The sequence below is a fragment of the Seriola dumerili genome, unplaced genomic scaffold (genome assembly GCF_002260705.1).
Source record: "Seriola dumerili isolate Sdu_G_001 unplaced genomic scaffold, Sdu_1.0 BDQW01000312.1, whole genome shotgun sequence".
In the NCBI taxonomy this organism is placed as follows: Eukaryota; Metazoa; Chordata; class Actinopteri; order Carangiformes; family Carangidae; genus Seriola; species Seriola dumerili.
The window spans coordinates 227861-251360 of NW_019174567.1; the positions used below are offsets into that span (position 1 = coordinate 227861).

Here is a 23500-nt window from a genome sequence, read left to right on the forward strand (position 1 = left end):
GAGAGAGAGACAGAGAGAGAGAGAGACAGAGAGAGAGACAGACAGAGATAGAGAGAGAGACAGAGAGACAGAGAGACAGAGAGAGTAGAGGAGGGTGGGACAAAAGGCCTTATAGTGGTGAAACAAAGGGGGGGGGTCATGTGCAGAGGTCAGGTGCATTTCAGCTTGAAGGAAACAGAAGAGCTGATTCAGACTGATGAAGGTTCACACTTCACTCCTGCTGTCGTTTGTTCTCTTAATTACAAAGAGTCTTTCTCTGCCTAAACCAGGTCAAAGGTCAACCATCACACCAACCTGATCAACAACCCAGACGTCAAAAGTTACTGCGCACACGCACACACACGCACGTGCACGCGTGCACGCACACACACGCACACACTGTAGGAGCAGATGAAGGCGCTATCAGCAGCACCTGCTCCTCCTCCTCCTCCCTGCCTTAGTGTCTCCTCCCCTCCTCTCTTCCTCACTCCTCTCCTTTCCTCCTCCCTTGTCTCCTCAACACAAACAAGTTGACTGCTCACTTTATCCACTCAGAAACGTCACAAAACAGGAAACGCTATAAAATCATTCACGTTGAATAATAAAGTCGTATCAAAGCCAGAGAGCCTTTCAGATATTTTCAAAATAAAACAACATTTTGACGTTAAATGAATTTAAAAAGTAAAATACCACATGGATAAGGTAGGAAGTAGCTGTCATGGAGGTTATCGACGACCTCAGATGTTCAGTGAGCGGAGAAATCACATGACTCGATGACTCGGCCTCTGCACCACCAAACACAAAGAGCCGACATTCAACAGTGTGTGTGTGTGTGTGTGTGTGTGTGTGTGTATGTGTGTGTTGTATTAAGCCTTTGTTTTGCTCTCCACAATCTCCCTTTGTTTTAATGTCTTCATGTCTTTTTGACCTCTGCCACCTCTGTCTCTCTCTCTGTCTCTCTCTCTCTCTGTCTCTCTCTCTGTCTCTCTCTCTCTCTCTGTCTCTCTCTCTCTGTCTCTCTCTCTTTGTCTCTCTCTCTCTGTCTCTCTCTCTGTCTCTCTCTCTCTCTCTCTGTCTCTCTCTGTCTCTCTCTCTGTCTCTCTCTCTCTCTCTGTCTCTCTCTCTGTCTCTCTGTCTCTCTCTGTCTCTCTCTCTCTGTCTCTCTCTGTCTCTCGCCCATCTCTGGGTGTCCATAGTTGGAGCGGTTTCTTCCTCTTTCACTCCCTGTCACTCTTTTCTACTTCACTTTCACTTCTCATCATCCATCTCTTTCTCACTCTTTTCTTCTTCTACACTTTTCTCCCTCTTTTCTCTCTTTTTCCCGCCCTGCCTCTCTCTACCTCTTCATCTATTTCTTCTGTCTTCGCTCCATCCCTCTCCTCTTCCTCACTCACTGTTCCTTCTTCTCTTTCTTCCCCTCCCTCCGGTGCTAGTAATCATTCCTCACCTTTCTCCCCATTTAAAGTTACACTTTCTGTCGTCTGTAGTTTTAATTAATCACGCGACTCGTTAACGAACTCTCCCCCTCCACTGTTAATTAATCAGGTTTCTGCCTTAATGAACAGTCTAAACTTGTTAAACCTGTTTCGCTCTTAATTAGCCTGTTAGCTCCGGGGCCCTCGCGCTCCGACAGGACTATTAGACGCTACTACGCCTTAATGGCGTCCCGGTGAGTGTGTGCGTGAGCGCGTGTCTTCAGATTACCTCACTCCCTAATGGGGCTGCTCAAATATTTATAGGGCAGGAAGCTGAATGGGAAGAATGATAGTGCTCAGGGAGACAGCAGACACTGAGGGAGTACATGAGAAGACTGATGCTGCCTTCAAGTGCTGCTCGTAAGCTCCAACTTCCGACCTCGGAAGTTGTAAAGATATGGAAAGCCCAAAGGGTCACAAGGCGCCTCTCCTCCTCCTGTACTGCACTGGAACCTAAATTAACACTGACCGCCATGAAAGTCACTTCACTGAGGGCTCATGGGAAGACATTTTCATAATATTAGCATCTCGTTTGCCACCACAGACACAAACATGTACGACACAGTGTCTGTTAATCATCAGGATAATGAAGCTGTGTGACGTGTGAGTGCGTGGTCACAAGTGTCCGTGTGATGTTTCATCATGTGCGTGTGCTTTAACGTGAGGATGCATCTGCTCCTCCAGTCTAAAGGTCTCTGTCCATGTGGAGTTTGAGTACAGAAAATGTGGGCGTGGCTGAGGGCGCGGATTGCTCTGTTGTGACATCACAAAGTTCCAGAAGTCCTGACGGCTGGTTTTAAGGCTCAGTTTCTGAATACAGGCTGTGTGCATTTCTCTGTGGACTGAGGCTTTGATACTTTCACAGTATTAATATAGAAGCTAGAGCTGATCTATAATCACACTACACATGGACACAGACCTTTACACTGGAGGAGCTGTAAGAAACAGCTGAGTCATGAGACAACGAGTCGTCAGGTGATAACACACTAAATCACTTATTTGGAAATGAAGCTAGATCCAAAATCTGCAACATAATTATTTATCGATCATAAATCTGTGGGTCTGTTTACAATGAATAACATGAGTCTGAGTGGCTGCAGGTTTGTCTCAGGAGTTACCGTAAGTCAGTGAGTAAAAAGTGAGTAAAACGTTCTGATGAGGAATAAGTCTGATGGCCAAACTATGACAACAAGCTGAAATGTTCCTGTGTGTGTACAGAGCTGCAGAGCTGGAGCTGCTGAGAGTTTTCACTTCCCCCCCTGAAGAGATCATTTTGGACGATTACTGTCGCTCAGCGTGGTGTGATCCAGAGTTAGCATGAAGCCTCGCATCACTCAACACGTGCCGGAGTTATCTCCACATTAAAACACTGGGACGATCAGCCGGGGACGTCTGGGTGATTTATGTTCTCATCGGGCACCGGGGAAAGTTGGGAGGTTTACAAAACACGAATGTGAATGATGTGGTGCAGTAATTTAGTTCAGATCCAAGGCTTGATTTTCGCCGTTTCTTCCTCGAGGCGAGTGAAACCCGCTCTGCCAACAGAGTGAGGTAATTCCACTTGTTTCCAATTCTGTCTCTGTTTCAGAAATTCTCTGGCAACAACGGTGAGGATCTTTAAAACAAAAAAAGGGAAGATGGAGGCAGATTGCTACATGCAGATGAAGAAAATGAAACAGAATGTGTGTAAACTGGAGCATGAGCCAGAGAAACTCGTGGCACAACGTCGGAAATAAACGAAATGATCTCAGCCCCCATTCACAGATTTCCCCTCCGTCCAGAGACAAACGGGATTTTAAGACTCATAATTAGATGAAATGACATGTTGATGGTTATCTTTAGCGCCACAGGACGCAGAGTGACAGGCAGCAGATGACAGAGAGAGAGAGAGAGAGAGAGAGGGAGGGGGGGATGACGGCATGGATGTGGCATCTATAGCTGGGGAAGGCTGAGGAGATGACATCACAGCGTCAAAGACGAACACACGGCGAAACGAGCAGGAGGTCGAGGTGTTGTGTTACGCTGATGAAAGTGAGGGAGGTGTGGAGGGAGGAGAGAGAGAGAGAGAGAGAGAGAGAGAGAGAGAGAGAGGTGTTCTGGCAGATAAAGAAAGAAGAAAACAATAAAAGAACGAACGACAGAAGAAGAAAGAGGAGGGAAAGAGGTCAGCATGAACTCAGTGTTAAGGGACTGGGTGGAACCAGATGGGAAACACATGCTGGGAAACACACACACAAACACACACACACACACTCACACACACACACACACACACACACACACACACACACACACCAGTGAGTGTGGGTGGAGTCTTGTGATGACCTCTTGACACCAGATGGAGGGATGACACTCATCTTCCTCTTTCCTCCCTCGCTCTGTCACTCACTGCTACTAAAACCCGTCTGATGTAACCTCACAGGCTTCACCGGGTCACCGTCACTTCCTCGGCATTCTGGGTAATTCGAGTTCCCCAATTAGCTCGTAGCGAGCCGCCCCGGTCAGGAGGAAGGAGCGTACCGTAACTTCACAGGAATGCTGTGTTCAAGTCACACGGGAGAGGAGAGCGTCATGTTCACCTTTTAGTCTGAGACTGTGAAATAAATCCATAAATACTTGAAACATTAGAAGAACTACAGGAAATACTGCCAGCCTCAGTTTAGTGTTAAACACACACACAACAAGTTGCTAAATGTAGCCCCAGGTTACACACACTACACAAACACAGACAAACTAAGATTATAATTGCAATTACTGTTAGAAAATACAGATTCTAAACAGATTTCAGATTTTGAAAAACGCATCCAAATTTACTCCCTGACAATAAAAACAGGTCAAACTGTCAGACTCTGCTTCACACTGTAAATACTTCACAACACAGCCCATCCTAGATGTGTAATAAATATAAAAACCACAGAAAGTACTCCAAACCTGAAGTTTACGGTGTAGTAACTGTTGTAAATTGTGTTGTATTTTAAATTGTGCAACAGGAAAAAGCTCAAAACTTCAGCTTCAGATTATAAATCGAACCAAAATAATCGTCTTTCATGAGCTAAACACCTGGAGAGGACGGGTCAGGTCTGAGTGAGAGCAGGATGATGAATCTGGAGTTTTTAACTACTTGTTTGTAGATTGTGAACGAGACGAGAGAGAGAGAGAAGAAAGTCTGACGCCTTATTCCTGTGAGTGTTTCTCAAACTGCAGGAGGAGAAGCTGAGTGAAGGTAAACCAGGTGAACACACCTGTGTGGGTGGGACCATGGGAGTGTTTAAATCCATCTTGCCTCACCTTCACAGAGAAAACCTTCCCTGTGATCACAACATGTGAAACTTGTGAAACTTACATGTCGTGTGTGTGTGTGTGTGAGAGTGTGTTGATGTTGTGAGAGTGTGTGTGTGTGTGTGTGTGTGTGTGTGTGTGTGTGTGTGTGTGTGTGTGTGTGTGTGTGTGAGTGTGTGTGTGAGTGTGTGTGTGTGTGTGTGTGTGTGTGTGTGTATGTGATACGGGGGTGAGATGACACAGTGTGACGTCTAAACTCCCCCGCTTTCAGAAAAGCTGAAGCGTGAACAGATGATTGTCTCCATGGCGATAAGGAGCCTGCTTTCGACACCTGGAGTCGTCATACTTCCGGCGACAACGTCAAGGTGTGTGTGTGTGTGTGTGTGTGTGTGTGTGTGTGTGTGTGTGTGTGTGTGTGAAATCTCTGTTCACATTGTACTGTAGTTTGGAAGTGAACAGTGAACGCAGCACTCAGACTGTGAACCGACATGAAGCTGAAGCTGAGGAATAATCTGTCTGTCGGACATGTTGAAATAAACCTGGAGATCAGAGACACCGTCTCCACCCCGACCCCCCGTCACAGTCCACAGACACCGCCCCCCCCGCCACCCACAACTAAAACGTCCCTGTATGATTCGTGCACGTAAATGTCCATGTCTGAAACTCTAATCCCAGCTGAGAGACGTCGGGAAAATGCTCGCTGCAGTGTGTCATGTGATTAATGAGGTAATAATCCCAGGTGTGTTACATTCAGAGCAGGTCAGTCAGCAAAACAAATTAAACAACAGTCAGTAATCTGATTGTATCACTCCGCTTCACAGGTGTTCTATTAGTTAACGTTGATCAGCGTCACATTAACGGTCTGAGATTGTTACAAACTTCTTTCTTTGAAGAGAAAAACTTGTATTGATCCAGAGAAGAAGAAGAAGAAGAAGAAGAAGAAGAAGATGAAGAAGATCAGCTGACAGACGGTACCTTCAGTCAGAATCTTCATTAACTGAGGAAGTAACAGTCAGAGGAAGTGACAGATCTGAGGACGAGGACATGTAGGACAGGAAGAGTCAGGAATCGAACCATCAACCCTGCGATCGATGGACGACCCTGAACCCCGCAGCCTCGCCCACATGTGTGTAAACACCCTCGCTGACGACTGACTCTGGCTCACGTGTTAAATCACGTCACCACCGACTGAAACTGATCAAAACCATGTGACCCGCTCAGCGTCTCTTGTGGCGTTTGCATGGGAATCATCTGGGATTTTTCCACATGTGCGACTGATGTGGTTCCTGTGTAAACATGTCGGAAAACCCAGGCGACGACCACCGGTCGCTCGTAACGGTCAGGGAGACCGCCAGCTGCTTCCTGTGTCAGGTGTTTGAACGCCAATCCTCCATAAACTCCTATATATCACACACACACACACACATATATATATATATATATATATATGTGTGTGTGTGTGTGTGTGTGTGTGTGTGTGTGTAGCTGAGTTAGGTCACGGTTCCTCTTTAATTCCAAACAAATGTAAAACACAGAAGAGCAGCTGAGAACCCGGGCCATCCGGTGGTGCAGGTAGCTCGACAGGTGTGACCAGCTGTGGCCGAACGCAACACGCTGTTCACGTTAACAATAATTATATCATTGTTTTCTCTTGTCTTCAGGAGTTTTAAGTCAAACAGCTGACGCGTGATTTGTTTCGAGTGAGTCAGTGGTGGATTCTGGGAAAGGGTTGGGTAAGGATGACCAGGACTGATGGGAAATACATCAACACACACACACACACACACACACACACACACACACACACACACACTCGTTCCAGATTGTTATGTATTTTATTGCTTTGGCAACACAGAAGTGACAGTCGTGCCAGTGATGGATGTTTGAATTTAACTGAGTAGAAGGAGAGAGAGAGACAGAGAGAGACACAGAGAGAGAGAGAGACAGAGAGAGACACAGAGAGAGAGAGAGACAGAGAGAGACACAGAGAGAGAGAGAGACAGAGAGAGACACAGAGAGAGAGAGAGACAGAGAGAGACACAGAGAGAGAGAGAGACAGAGAGAGACACAGAGAGAGAGAGAGACAGAGAGAGACACAGAGAGAGAGAGAGACAGAGAGAGACACAGAGAGAGAGAGAGACAGAGAGAGACACAGAGAGAGAGAGAGACAGAGAGAGACACAGAGAGAGAGAGAGACAGAGAGAGACACAGAGAGAGAGACAGAGAGAGAGAGACAGAGAGAGAGAGGGAGGTGAAACAAAGGGAAAAACAAAGAAAGTAAAGGTACTTGATTTATGAAGTCCTTTACTTTGAAAGAATCTCCGATTTCAAAATAAAACCACACAAACTGGGCAACGGAGGGAAAGGAGATACAAAGACTTTCACAGCTGTTTAATTTCAACTTCTGTATTTCTACACTTGTGAGGACGTTCAGTGACCTCACCCTGACCTTGACCCTGACTTCACCGACAGCTGAGTCAAACATTAAAGCTCCTTGTTTCTTCTTCTTCTGTGTTTTATTTGAAGTGTTGATCCATCAGAAGATATAAAAACCATCTCAGTGTAGTTTCACATCTCCTCTCTCAGGCTTCTCTCTGCAGCTCTAGTAACAACAGGTCGGTGAGCCAATCAGAAGAGAGGAGGCTCTGAGCCTCTCTTCTGATTGGCTGACGGTTTTCTGAGTGATCGAATAGAAATACAGCAGATTTCAGGTAAAAACACTCAGAGAAACCAAATCCTGCAAGGTTTGGATGGTGGGTCCAGGTGGGCGGGGCTTGGTGACTGCTTTGTTGTGACATCACAAAGTTCCAGAAGTCCTGACGGCTGGTTTTAAGGCTCAGTTTCTGAATACAGGCTGTGTGCATTTCTCTGTGGACTGAGGCTTTGATACTTTCACAGTATTAATATAGAAGCTAGAGCTGATCTATAATCACACTACACATGGACACAGACCTTTACACTGGAGGAGCTTTAACCCTAAAACCACTTAACCTTCAAACAGTCTTTTAAAGAGGTGAGGACCAAAACTTTCTACAAATGTCCTCAATATTTCAAACATACCTAGAAGAACCCCCTTGGAAGTCAGAGGGACACACACTCACACTTTACCCAGGATGCAGTGCATGATTCTGGGGTAACACACATAGAACACCCCCCTGGAAGTCAGAGGACACGTTTCTGGGGTGTCTGTTCTCCCAAAGATAAAAACACAAGCGCACACACTCACATGCTTTGCAGCTCAACTAGAATAAATACATCCTGTATTTACAGTGACCTAATGGAAAAAGTGAAATGTACGTTTGCAAACTTAATTTTCTGCTGCGGTGCAAACCCCAAGCCAAACAGATATTAGTGGTATAAAGTCAGGATTATTACACACTGATGCTGAAGCAGATCTGTAGAGCTCAGGCTCTCACGGGATCAACGTGAGCCTCGTTCATTTATTCATTCAGTTCCTCTCAGTGCAGTAACTGGACTTCAATACAAACCCTGGGACTGGTTCCCAGTTGGTCACAAGACCAAGCTGGAAGTTTCATTTCTCATCATATGAACTTATGATCACGTTGCACTTTATTGTGAAAGAATGGATCATTTCTTTAAAGTAAAGATTCATTTAAAATAGACTGAAAATCTGAATTTTTCATCACCTTCAGTAGGAATTACTTTAAAACAAAATAGTCCTGACCTGAACAGTTTGGTTTCAGCTCCTCCAGTAAAACTCTGACAGGTTTGAGATCCAGAAACATGGAGGCACTCCTCACAGTCTGAGCTTTACACTGGAGGAATCTCTTTAAGAAAACTCCCTTATCTTTACCACAGAAAACGGAAGTTGATCATTTGCATCATGTTTGATTGGCCAACTGCTGGGTTGCAGTTTACTGTAACATGTCTGTGTGTGTGTGTATGATTACAATAAGTTGTTACTGTATATGGATGCAGGTTATATGATCTGTTTCATAATAAAAGAGCTGAGGGACCAGACCAAGCTAAAGCAGAGGAAAAGTCTCTACCATTTACACACCGTGTATCGATATGACACTGACGTACAGCTTTACGAATCCAGTATTCCCTCCCATCTCAGCTCTGTTTTTGGTCTCCACCACCTCTGACAGAAACATCTGACTCTTTAGCTGCTAGATTGATTTTCTCAACGAGCTGAAACTCATTATAAATCTCTGCGGAGCCGAGCGGAGCTGCAGATGATTCTCTGTAGGCTCGTCACAAAACAATCATTACCAGTAAAAGTTCTGCACACATACTTTAGAAAAAGTAACCAGCAAAATGTTCTTAGTATAAAAGTCCTGGTTCTTCCCTGTGTAATTTTACAGTTTATAATAACTGACGGGTTCATCTGCAATAATAATAATATGTTTAATACGTCTTCAGTGATCTGATGTCTGGGAAGTGAAAAGTAAATCTTCCTTCCTCATACTGTCTTCAAATCAAACTGTGACGGCAGATAATGTGGCGATAAATATGAAGCAAACAACCACAGTCTCTTCTAAAGAACATGCACCTGGAGACGAACAGGGAAGAGGACGAGTCGTCACCTCTGTCACACCTGAATTAACAGGTTCAAGGCTCCAGATCAGAAACCTTTCTCCCCGTCATTAACTCTGCTGGAGGGACACACCTCTCTTCTCCTACAACACATCTGATCACTGGGTGTTTTGATGATGATGATGATGATGATGATGATGGTGATGATGATGGAGGTGATAGTGATGGCGGTGGTAGACGGCGCTGTCTAACACGTTTCTCCCAATTCCCTCATAGGTGTTTAATTAGGTTTGATGATTTGATGAGTGTGAAGATCATGACTCACATCGTTTTCATAATCATCAGATCACTCAGTGACTCTTCGTGTCCTTTATGAACCATCTGTATTTATGAAGACGTTCTGTTTCTGTCGTTTATTACAAAACAGGATTTATGGACACGATCAAATTTTGTCTCTTTTGATCCTTGCAGTGCCACACACACTTTATTTCTAATGTTCTGTCTCACACTGACACTTAACCTGCTCATGTTTACATCCAACTTAAAGCTCCTCCAGTGTAAAGGTCTGTGTCCATGTGTAGTGTGATTATAGATCAGCTCTAGCTTCTATATTAATACTGTGAAAGTATCAAAGCCTCAGTCCACAGAGAAATGCACACAGCCTGTATTCAGGAACTGAGCCTTAAAACCAGCCGTCAGGACTTCTGGAACTTTGTGATGTCACAACAAAGCAGTCACCAAGCCCCGCCCACCTGGACCCACCATCCAAACCTTGCAGGATTTGGTTTCTCTGAGTGTTTTTACCTGAAATCTGCTATATTTTTATTGGATCACTCAGAAAACAGTCAGCCAATCAGAAGAGAGGCTCAGAGCCTCCTCTCTTCTGATTGGCTCACTGACCTGTTGTTACTAGAGCTGCAGAGAGAAGCCTGAGAGAGGAGATGTAAAACTACACTGAGATGTTTTTTATATCTTCTGATGGATCAACACTTCAAATAAAACACAGAAGAAGAAGAAAAGATGGGGAAATATGGGCGTGGCTGAGGGCAGTGACTGCTTTGTTGTGACATCACAAAGTTCCAGAAGTCCTGACGGCTGGTTTTAAGGCTCAGTTTCTGAATACAGGCTGTGTGCATTTCTCTGTGGACTGAGGCTTTGATACTTTCACAGTATTAATATAGAAGCTAGAGCTGATCTATAATCACACTACACATGGACACAGACCTTTACACTGGAGGAGCTTTAAGGAGGTTGTGAGCCGGTTAGAAAACTCCCTATAAACAGCACCTACAGCTGTAGTTTTATACAGTTGTTGTCAACTTTGCTCCAACCTTAATTGACAGCAGGCGCTTGTTCTTAATCCGCAACAATCCGCTGCTTTTCATGAGTTCATATTTTCAACACTCGCAGCCAGTTTAAAGTTACTGTCCCAGCTGTTTGCCACCTGTTTGCTGTGCGTGCATTTCCTCGTCCCGTCCGCATGCAAACATGTATTTCCATTTACGTCGCTGCCTGTGCGTGGGGGCCTGCAAAAACAAACCAGGTTCATGCTGCTGGTGATATCAGCTCGACAGAGGACCCTCACAGCTCGTCAATAAACCGCTGATGGTTGCGTTTACCTCTGAATTATCCTCCATCCAAACACTGTGGCGACCTGTAACTCGAGCCGCTCAAACAGTTTGACGTTCGTGTTTATTCTGCAACAAAACTGCACTAAACAAACTCTCACACTGCATGTCAGAGGTGAATCACTGGATCGCTCTGTCTATTGTTTCATTTGATCTCATGTTTATGTGTGTTCAGTTCATTGTGAGCATGTATTGTGTTGATGAAAGCCACATTTCCCACCGCGGGGGGAGAGAGTAAAAATCCTCGAAGCCTCAACCCAGGACGCCCCGACCGGAGCAGGACAGCTGCAACAATATCAGACTAAAGACAGAGGGGGGGAGTGAGAGTGAGGATGGGAGTGAGGGAGGGAGCTGGTGGTGGGAGGGGGGAGAGGTCAGCGAGGGTCTATTTTTATCTCTTCCGAGTCGTGTCTCGGCTTGAATGGAGGCAAAGAAGCAAACAAGAATTGTGTTGAAAGGATCGAGCAGGCAAATTATTTCATAACCTTGGCACACAGCAGGCTGCTGAAAGCCAGTGTGTGTGTGTGTGTGTGTGTGTGTGTGTGTGTGTGTGTGTGTGTGTGTGTGTGTTATCATCATACAACCTCACTGTGACCTCGCTCCAAACGCATCTCCCCATTGCAACATTTTCTGTCGTGCTCATTTGTTTTTTCATGATATCTTTTCATTTTTTGGCTCGTACCACTCGTACTGTCCCTGAGTAATGTTTATATTACTGTGTGTGTGTGTGTGTGTGTGTGTGTGTGTGTGTGTGTGTGTGTGTGTGTGTGTGAGCCTGTTAGGGCAGGTAACATATTCTTTTACAGCTTTCTAACATACGTTTTTGTCCAACAACCACAGTGTCTGTATCAAAACAAAATCATTGGTACTGCTTCAACTGATGGTAATTTAGCACCAAGGAATGTGTGTGCATACGTGTGTGCATGCGTGCGTGCGCGTGCGTGCGTGCATGTGTGCATGCGTGCGTGCGTGCGCAGCTGACTTCTCGTTCCATTACAGTTTGCAGTCACATTGAAATCCTGTCCTCTGCTGCAGCAGTTTAGATTGAAGGGATTCTCTGCGCTGCGTCATGGATGCTCCAGAAACCAGTTCAAACACCAACTGGTAATAAACGACAGTAAACCAGTATAACCAGTATAACCAGGTACGGGACGTGTAATAACACGAGCTGTGGTGACAAGAGACGGTGAAGAAGCCAAATGAAATCCGCTCACACGCCAACTGTTAATAAATATCTCAAATACCAGTGAAACCAGTACAACCACCTCTACAACGGGACATAAACTGGAGTGCGATCTGTAGCAACATGAAGTAAATCAGTTCAGACACGAGCTGGAACAGCCCCATAACAAAGGAAACATCCCATAAACACCACCACAAACTGTTCCTACAGGAGAGGATCCACACATCCTGCTGCACCGTGTACTAAATGGCACCAGTCAAACCAGTTCGACAACATTTTCCTGAGCTTTCAACCACATCTCAGCAGGTCAAAACTTCATGTGAGCTCATTAAAACCCAGTAAGTGGGCCTTGAGTTTAGACTTGAAAGTGAAATTTGAATTTAAATGCTCAGATCATGATTTTACTTTAAAGCTTCTGTTCTCTCACAAAATCTTTCTATTCATCACTTCATCTGATTGATATGAAGAAAACAAACAATTTAAAGCTGAAAGCTGGGGAACCCCCCCCCCCCCACTGTCCCTCTGATCTCTGTCTCCAGCTCAAATCTCCATATTTCACTACAGAACATGTAGAAGTGTTCGATGGAGGAACATTTCTGTGAATTAGACTGATGTTTCGTTTTAAACGTCCCGAGTGGAAACGGCTCTGAAGTTTAGTGGAGGGCGTCCAGAGGTGAAGGACGCAGCCCCGAGTCAGACTGAGACGTGGAGCTCACGTGTTTGATAAGTGGATGTTTAGGAACATTCCAGCTCTGCTGTTTATGAACCTCACACACTTCATCACACTCACACACACACACACACACACTCACACACACACACACACACACACACACACACACTCACACACACACACTCACACACACACACTCACACACACACACTCACACACTCACACACACACACTCACAACAACATGTTACACAACTCATGTAGCGCTTTCAAACACTGTCTGGTAAAAACCTGAAAGGAGTGGTGTGTGTGTGTGTGTGTGTGTGTGTGTGTGTGTGTGTGTGTGTGTGTGTGTGCCTGTGTGTCCATTTGTACATCAGTGTGTGTGTACATGCATGCACTTGGAAAATTGATCCCTTTAGAAATAGATCATCCTGTCTCTCTGCTGGTGTACTGTATCTGTGTNTGTGGGTGTGGGGTTGGGGGGGGGGGTGGGGATGGGGGGGGGGGGGGGGGGGGGGACCTACCTGATGGTCTGCACACGGTCAGTTTGATTTCAGCGGGAGTCCCGACAGAGAGTGCGCTCACGGGACCGTCCTGTCAGGAAACACACGAGACAACGTTCATGAGCGTGAGAGTGTGTGTTCATGAATTTATTTAACACACAAACACAACAGGTGGAAAGTAACAGGAACTCATTTAATTAAGAACAATTATGAGATATTTGTACTTTACTTAAGTATTTCCAACTTGTTCTACTGTGTACATTGATTTTACATAAAGAATTAAACATATAATCACAAGTTAAAGCTCCTCCAGTGTAAAGGTCTGTGTCCATGTGTAGTGTGATTATAGATCAGCTCTAGCTTCTATATTAATACTGTGAAAGTATCAAAGCCTCAGTCCACAGAGAAATGCACACAGCCTGTATTCAGAAACTGAGCCTTAAAACCAGCCGTCAGGACTTCTGGAACTTTGTGATGTCACAACAAAGCAGTCACCAAGCCCCGCCCACCTGGACCCACCATCCAAACCTTGCAGGATTTGGTTTCTCTCAGTGTTTTTACCTGAAATCTGCTATATTTTTATTGGATCACTCAGAAAACAGTCGGCCAATCAGAAGAGAGGATCAGAGCCTCCTCTCTTCTCGATAAAGTCCATAGAGATTAATATTTTTCATTAACTTATGAGCATAAAAAAGCTCCATGATTCAAACAAGAGGCCATCACACGTCCTGAATATTTCTACCCTGGATTCCAGTAAAATACATTTTTAGTATTTTCAGGTCGTGTTCTCTGAGACGCGATGACACTTTTCCTTTGATAAAAACACATGTTCAAATATTTCACTCAGTGGAAACATCATGTCGCTTCAACAACAAGCTGTTCATCTGTGTGTGTGTGTGTGTGTGTGTGTGTGTGTGTGTGGTGTGGTGCGTGTGGTGTGTGTGTGTGTTGTGTGTGGTGTGTGTGTGGTGTGGTGTGTGTGTGTTTGCATTTTTTGAGGGAGTCCGGTTCTATTGCGCAACAGGAAATAAACAGGATGTGGTGAAAGGAAGTGGTCACCGGAGGTGTGAAGCAACCCCCCCACCCCCCACCCCCCCCCAACTCCAGCAATCTCCTTCCTTTTTACAATCACACAAACACTCTAAATATTTTCTAAGGAAGAAGTGATGGGAAAAGAAGGAGAGTGGAAAGAAAGAGGGAGAAGGGGAGGAAAGAGAGAAAGAGAGGAAGACAAATGGGGAGAGAGGGGAGGAGGAAAAAGAAGGAAGGGGGAGCAGAGGGCGTGAGAGAGAATGGAAGACTAAGGGAGGAGGAAGGGGGGAGAAACAGGGAGAGAGAACGAAGAGTGAGAGCAACAGGTTGGACAGAGGGGAGAGAAAGAGAGAGGGAGAGAGAGAGAGGAATAAAGATGCCAAGAGTTACAGAGGGGTGAGAGAATAAAAGGGGGAGACCAGGGGAGGAGAGAGAGAGAGAGAGAGAGAGAAAAGAGAGAGAGAGAGAAAGAGAGGAGCAGGAAAATTCCTTCAACATGGTCTGAAATGTGGCAGAGAACGGAAACACACACCACACATACACACAAACATCTACACACACGTCAACAACATAATGGATGGAAAACATCAAAAACATGGTGAAGACAAAGTGGAAATCACATGTGGCACACACACACACACACACACACACACAGACACACACACACACACCAACACACACACACACACACACAGTGAGGGCGGCTGTTTTCAGATCAGATTTTTCCGAGTCTTCCTCAAGCCCCGCCAGGACGAGGGCAGGGAAAACTATGACACTGTTTTTCTGTTCATGTCTGTCACATGCACACACACACACACACACACACACTGACTTGTGTGTGTGTGTTTCCACCTCGTCTTTTTCCAAAGAGGAAAATGAAGCGCTCAGCTGTGCTGTGAAGAGTCTCTTTTATTGTCTATTCCAACAACATGAATCACACTTAATCTACAGCGAAGCTCCTCTGCATGTTTTACCCATAATCCCTTATAGGCCTGAGCGCGGTGAATGAGTCCAAGCCTTAAAGGGCGCTGACATGAACCTGATCAGGTCTAATTGATTATAATACCACAGCCACAGCTTCACCTGAGGGATAACATTCATCCACTTTACAGACGTTTTTCTCTGTTGACCTTTTGACACACAAAATCAGGCTGCAACTGATGTTTTACTTTCATTATTGATCACTCTGGTTCCATTAATCGATCAATAGTTTAGTGTATAAAAAGTTAGTGAATGTGTGTAAATGATCCACACAAAGATTTAAGTGTGTTATCTTGGTGTGTTGAAGATCATTAGTGTGAGTGTAAACATATGGGATGTAATGAAGCTGATGTAATAGTGCGACACCAGAGAAGCCCATGAATAATTTCTCCTCCACATGTAGAAAGTGCCGACGGTTTGTATGTAACACTGGGTCTTTTTCTTCTGGAAGGAAGGATGCTCAGCAGCTCCCCTTCACGTGCAAACGGTTACTGCAACTTTCATGCACTTCAGCGACATTAGTGAGAAGTCAGCAAGAAAAAATCTGGTGCAAGCATTTTCAGAAAATTGAGTCATACAAGTGGAGAACAAACCTCCGCCAAGGTACAACAAATTATAGATCTCAACACCCATTAATATGTCCTCGTTTTTTAACATAAGATTTAAAACATTATTTCTGAGAAACTGATGAAAATGAAATGAAATACTACGTCTTGCAATGTTAGGAAAGTGATAAAAAAAGTTCCTGGATCTGCCCCTTTAAAGCTCCTCCAGTGTAAAGGTCTGTGTCCATGTGTAGTGTGATTATAGATCAGCTCTAGCTTCTATATTAATACTGTGAAAGTATCAAAGACCTCAGTCCACAGAGAAATGCACACAGCCTGTATTCAGAACTGAGCCTTAAAACCAGCCGTCAGGACTTCTGGAACTTTGTGATGTCACAACCAAGCAGTCCACCAAGCCCCGCCCACGCTGACCCACCATACCAAACCTTGCAGGATTTGGTTTCTCTCAGTGTTTTTAACCTGAAATCTGCTTTATTTTTATTGAATCACTCAGAAAACAGTCAGCCAATCAGAAGAGAGGCTCAGAGCCTCCTCTCTTCTGATTGGCTCACTGACCTGTTGTTACTAGAGCTGCAGAGAGAAGCCTGAGAGAGGAGATGTAAAAACTACACTGAGATGGTTTTTATATCTTCTGATGGATTCAACACTCAATCTAAAACCAGAAGAAGAAGAAACATGGAGCTTTAAAACGGATGCTGCACCAAAATCTAACTGGGGTCTTCTTTTGGACCATGTCACAGAATTCTTTACATAATCCTGCTGACAAACAAAAACAAACAAAAAACAAACAAACAAACAAACAAGAGATGCAAGGTGAAAAACAAAACCTCCTTGGCGAACGCTCATGAAGGGAAACATCTTGTTTCTCTCATAGCAATAACTGTATTTTTTGATGCATCTTTTTTTTTAGCTCTTTTTTTCTCCCTTTTTTTTTTCTTTTAGGCTTCTTTGAGGTTTAATAAACCCAAAACTTGTTGAAATTTGCAAAAACCACTGGAGAAAACATAAAAATCCTGAAATTAACAGAATACAGGATTTTTATCAATTATCAAATTCGTATCTCATTGTGTTAAGAAAATCCCATAAAAAGAACCAACCTAACAATGTTGGGTCAAGTTTAAGTTTATAGCCACCAATCATCATGAAACTCTACTTCTGTCTTGTTTCATCAGCTCAATGTGCCCACATGCTTCTACTGAGCACACATCCTGAAACAGATGACTCAATAAAAATATCTGTTTTTCAATTTAGAAAGAGCTTGGTAGGTTTTCACTGTAATTTTATAGCAAATGTTACTCAAACAGGAAGAAAACATGAAGAACATTTACTGCGGAACTATTTTTCAGCGGCGGATTGATTCCACACTGGGTTCTCCTGGTGAGTATTTGCAGCATGCAGGATACGGTGTATGTGTATTTCCGCACGACAGCTCATGGTCCAACTCCATTTAAAAACCTGAATACGGACTGCGATAAAGGTCTCCACCCATCTTTCTGACAGTCTGCCCACAAAAAACAATCTTTAAAGCCAATGTGAACCTCAGGATTAATTCCTCCTTATAATCACATCTTCTGTTTCCTAACCGTTCTTTCCATACTTTGGAAGATGGAAGATCAAGGGTGGTAGAGACGAGAGGGGGCGAAGCAGAAAAATAAGAGGTGTGGAATATTCCTTCTGTTGATTTTCCGACTCCACTGTGTACGACCTGGTAAGTTAAAAATAAAAAAACGGCCTCTCCGGGTGAGGAAAAATTTGGTTTCTATTCTCCATCTCTTCCCTATTCTTCTTTTTTCCATCGTCATCTCCTACAGCCATTTCAGCCTGTTTGTCCTTTTCACTGTTTTGTAACCCCTGCATCACCCTGCTGTTTCCAGCTGTGACGCAGTTTTCATCATATAGACAACCACACAAACTAAGCCGCTGCTCGTGTGACCCAAGTCGTCCAAAGCGCTAATGCCAACATCTGACAAGCTAACAGTTTATGCTCTGCCCAGTCAACTTACTAAACGAGTCATAACATCAACGTACGTAATCGCCCCAGTGTGACCATCCCAGGTAATTTAGTTCAACCAAATCAGTTGCAAACAATCTGTAACAAAAAGCTGACAGCTATCAAGCTAATAAACAGCTAAATTTCTAATTTTGACACATCAAAACCAATCGTAGGTGTGGCGCTCTTTCAGGAGACGCTCAGGTTGGAGGAGCGGTCGTCGTTCAAAAAGTCGTCCAACTAACAAACCATCAGATGAGGCAACCAACTTATTCACTAAGAATTACCAAATCGATTTACCAAAAGGGTTCACAGGTGAGTTTTGTCTAGTCTGAGGCTCTTCACCATCCTGTCCTCACCCAAACGGCCGCCCACACACAAAACACCAACATCATCGCACGTCTTCACTTTTCCAATAGGATTGTCAACCTCCAACCCCAATTCAAACGTTCAGTCTAGCTAGCTAGGCTAATGAGTATGTGCAGTAACCGTTCCAACCATCAAACCAACTAGAATATTCTTTTTTATTTAATTTTTTTTAATTATTGAAATAAAAAAAAATATAAACAATAAAACAAATAATAAACAATGAAACCAGCATACAACCTAGTACAACTAACACCTGCACTCTGAAGAAACAAGTTAACCAACCAAATCACATTCAAACAATATCTACCACATCAGCCGTGCCATGCAGGAACGAACCAGTTTCCTCAGAACAACGCAATCAACAACGTGCACTTAATCTAAACCGTTTCCAGAAATTCAGAGAACTAACCAATAAAGTGGAAGCAAGCATTAATGTTTCTAAAAAAGACAAACACCTTCCAGTCCAGTCAAGCAGTCAGTCCAACAGTCAGTCAACCTCTGGACTGTTTCACTGAAAAAACACTTCACACTGCTTTTTTAGGTTTGTTTTATGGTGGTTCATGAACTGACAGAAAGAAGAAGAAGGGGAAGGAAAATGCCCAGTTTTTATTCCACTGTTAAGCTGCTCGATTATGGAGCCAGACACCAACACAGCACACAATGTACACAACTGACACACATGCACACACACACACACACACCACATCACACACACACACAACACACACACGACACACACACAACCTCCGCACCGTGACAAACACACACATGAACACACACACAGACCAACAGAGGAATTCCTAGTTTTCATATAAAACTGATAATGGGATGTGTCAGTGGGGGGGGGGGAGTGGAAAATCAGAGGTGGACTTACGAGCCCTCCACATTTCCCAACCACACACAGGACTTGCCCAACCCCACACACCACTACACACACACACACACACACACACACACAACAGACACACACCAGCACACACACACACACACGACACACATCTAACTCCTGCTCCTCTGGGAAGCAGAAGGAGAACGAAGGAGAGAGACAGAGAGAGTCGTGGCAGAGAGAATCAGTTAACTCCTGCTAAGTTTCCATGTCTTTGCAGCCGCCGGGGCTCTTTTCCCTTCTTCTTTTCTTCTTCTTCTTCTTCTTCTTCTTGCTTCCTTCGTTTTGACGGAGGTGGTTTTTTGAACAATGTTGCAGACGTCTGGAATATAAAGTTACACAAAGGATGCAAAGCTAGAAAAAGAAAGGAGAGAAGGGTAGTGACAGAACGCGGGGAAGGGAGTTGAGAAAGGGGAGAGATGGGTGAGTGGAGAGGGTGAGGTGAGACGAGGGAGGAACGCAGAGGGAATAACAACAGGAAGAAGGATGACAGGAAGTGATGGAAGATGTGGAGAGGAAAGGCATGAGATACAAAGGAATAAGGAATGGATGGAGGGAATGTGGGAAGAAAAGAGGAGCAACAGAAATGTGTTTCACTGCGGCTATAGAAACAATTCCTCACGCTCCCTGCTTTCCCTCCTCGTCTCCCTCCATCACTTCTGCGCTCTGCTCCTCTTCTCCTATCATCTCCGCCTCAGTCCATGTCCCATCATCCTTTCATCTGCTGCAGTTCTCTCATGCACTCAAATGTCGGCCTTAGGCTTCTACCAAAATGTCCTATTTTTCTTTGCTTGAAGACAAGCCACTCTTCCTCATCTCCACCTCCGTCACTCGCCGCCGAGGCCTTCAGTTTTCCTTATTTCCCATCCATCACCTCATCATCATGCCCTCCATTTCTTCCGCTCTAGTCCTCTTTTGACTGCCCCTCCATCTCCCTCCTTATTTCACTTCCATCTACCACATCACATGTTCCATAGTATCTGTCCTCTGGTTCACTCCCAAACCTCCAGGCATCCCTTTCAGATTTCTCCCTCTATCACTCCATGCTGTGATTCTTCTTTCCATTCACTAGCTGTTTGTGGCGACCTCATATCAATCATTGTCAATCATAGCCATCTTCTTATCGTCACTTCCCCATCACCATCATCACCTTCATGCTCTGCTTCTCTCACTGTCCTGTAACTCATCTATGGCCTTGTTTCTCTTCTTCCATACGCCCTTCGGCCTCACTCCATCACTCCCTCGCTTTCTGTCTGATTCATTAGTCCCTTCCTTCCTCCCATCGTCTCGTTCTTTACCGTCCTTTAACTTGTTTTGTCACGGTCGTACTCTTTTCCCTCCTTTCCATCACTTGCCATCAACATCCCTCTATCTTTGCCTCGCATCAGCTCCCTTTCGTTCTGTTTTCACAACCCCTCCTCCTCCTCGAAGGGCTCCTCCTTCCTTTCTAACCCTTCGTTTTTGGTCCTCGCTCCATCTGTGGCACTCCCTCTCTCTCCCTGTCCATCCAGCTCCAGTCATGAGGCTCCTGTTTTGCCAGGAGACAGCAGAGGCTATTGATATGCTGCCCACTGTACCTAGCTGTGTGTGTGTGTGTGTGTTGTGTGTGTGTGTGTGGTGTGTGGGTGTGTGTGTTGTCGTGTGTGTGTGTGTGTGTGTGTGTGTGTGGTTCCTGGCAGCGTTTTGTAGAACAGAAGGTATAAGGGGCTTATACCTGCAGCCGAGACGGAGCGAGGAGAGAGCGAGCGAGAGCGAGCGAGAGAATGAATGTAGAGTGTGTCGTAGAAACTGGACGTCAAGGTGATACAGGCCACCTTCCTATCGCGACGCAAGAGGCAAGCGTGGGCTGTGTTTTGGTAAGCATGAGATTTCGTGTTTGAGTTACGTACACACAACAGCACCACAGTAGAACACACAGCAGCAGCAACACAAAGCATGCACACACAATAGCTCACACACGACACACACAGCGACACACACCAGCACAGAAGAAGTACGAAATAGTAGGTCAGACGGAAAGATGGGATACATGTCAGAGAGAAGAGAAGAATAGTAAAATGGAGAAGAAAAGCAATGCAAGGGAGCGAGAGTTTGATGAAGCGACTGACCACTGAGTTCAAGTCCACTTTACTACACGGTCTTAATTAATCCTGAAGAACGTCACATCCATCCGCAGTGGTGAAGACTCCTCGAAGGAGTTAGTTTGTAGAGAAAAACAGAATTAATCCGCTCATGTGTGGTCCTTGCAGTTTTAGTTTCTTAAAAGACTTGGGTCATATTCGTTTTGTCTTGTTGTCGCAAGCGACTGCTTCTCCAGTGTAAAGGTCTGTGTCCATGTGCTAGTGTGATTAATAGATCAGGGCTCTAAGCTTTCTATTATTAATACTGTGAAAGTATCAAAGCCTCAGTCCACAGAGAAATGCACACGCAGCCTGGTATTCAGACTGAGCCTTTAAAATCAGCCCGTACAGGGACCTTCTGGAACTGTTGGTGCTGTCCACAACTAAAGCAGTCACCAAGCCCCGCCCACCTGGACGCCACCAACTCCAAACCTCTGAGCAGGATTTGGTTTTCTCTGAGTGTTTTTTACCCTGAAATCTGATTTATTTTTATTGGATCTCTCGAGAAAAACAGTTTCAGCCATCAGAAGAGAGGCTCAGAGCCTCCTCTCTTCTGATTGGGCTCACCCGACCTGTTGTTTACTAGAGCTGCAGAAAGAGAAGCTGGGAAGAGGAGATTGTGAAACTACACTGAGATGGGTTTTTATATTCTTCTGATGGATCACACTTCAAATAAAACCAGAAGAAGAAGAAACAAGTAGAAAAACAAACAAAAGTGTTTTGCCAAGCCATTTGCTTTAACCTTGACCCACTTTACTCACCATTAGTTGCAACACACCACATTTCTCCTGCAGTACTATTAGCTGACATCTCAGGTGCACTCATTTTCGAAAGTTTGACCTCAATACAGTGGTTTAGAGTACACAGTGCTAACGCATCCTCGCTCTGCGCAAACTTTGGATAAATACATGTTTTACTCATAACCTGATTAGAAAAGAACGATGAATAAAGCACCAACTTGTAATGATGGAAATCAATGCCTTCAACTGTTTGAACATGAAAGTTCATTCTTTCATATCATTTAGCAATCCAGCTTTCAGCCGCGCAATCAAACAATCTTCATCAGCAGAACCTGAATTTTTCTGGCGGTAAAACTATCCTTTTCATCATGCTGCTAGGCGAGCTAATTACATGCTAACTATCCTGTTTGGACACACCACTTCCTGTGTCAGCTGCCAGAACTTTACCCAGGGGAGCCAGTGACACAACATGGTAGGGCAATAAAAAACAAAAGCAGATAGTGTTTGATGGATTGGAGCTGTCTCTGGCAGCAGCAATTTTCATACCGTACGCAATGAACGAGCGTCTGCCGGCAGCAGGTAAAGTTCAACCAATCTGAACACACTGCTCCTTCTCTGGCACAGGCTCGCTGCTAATGTTTTTTTTATTCTCGGTGGTAAATGGGTTTAAAGAATGATCTCAGCTCTTCATGAGAGAAAGAAAAACAGCATCTTTTTCTGGGAAGCAAAAATTCCCATCTTCAGATAAATAAATAAAATAAATGAGTCGCATTTAAATAAGCAGCGTTATCTGTGGCTGAAGTAAAGCGATCGATCCTCTGGTCTCAACATCACATCGCCTGACTCACTCCGACTCCCAGAGCATCAACACGGCGCGTGCACAGCCAATACACACACACACAACACACACACGTGCACAATACCAGGGCAGAAGCAGCACACTTCACTGTCTGAGGAATTTTTGTGAATGGAAAAAATGGTTTAAACACACTTGGCGGTAGCGGCAAAGGACTTCCTAGCGCCTCTCTGCTAGGAGGACTGCGGGACTGGCTGTGCTCTCTCTCCGTCTGTCTCTCCGTCCATTCTGTCTGTTCTGTAGTGTCTGTACATCAGCTTTTATCAGTCTTCACTAATTGTGCGCTGTCTGTCTGGCTGTTTTTGGCTTTTTTTTCATACATGTCTGTCTGTTTGTTTCCTGTCTGTTCTTTTTCTTGTCCAGTCTGGTCGCTTCTCTCTGGTTTGTTTACCTGTCTCCTCCGTCTTTTTCCATTTCTTCACTCGTGCCATCTCGTCTGTCTGCTTCTTGCTTTTGTCGCGTCTGTCCTTTTTTCCTTCTAACCTGTCTGTCTGCATGATGGCCGTCTTTATGTCAGAGTCCGTCGTCACTTTGTTTTTGTCTTTCTGTTGCAGTATTTACTGACCTTTGTCTGTCAGTCTTTTGTCCTCCGTCTCACTCGACTCTTTCTGTTATCACAAATCAGACAGACGAACTATTATGGTGCGCCATGTCAAAAATAAAAGCCAAATTTTATCAACAAAGTCGAGTAATATGAGCACATTCAAATTTAAAAGTCCTTTAAGAATAATAATAAAA

The 23500-nt window shown here is 44.5% G+C and overlaps 1 long non-coding RNA gene across 1 annotated transcript in view; it reads right to left on the reverse strand.

The window, feature by feature from the left end:
- Positions 1–23500, reverse strand: part of LOC111231712 — a 62820-nt gene that overhangs the window by 20221 nt on the left and 19099 nt on the right. The window contains exon 2 of the long non-coding RNA XR_002665508.1: positions 13244–13313. This is a non-coding gene — a long non-coding RNA (uncharacterized LOC111231712). The remainder of the gene's footprint in view (positions 1–13243; positions 13314–23500) is intronic.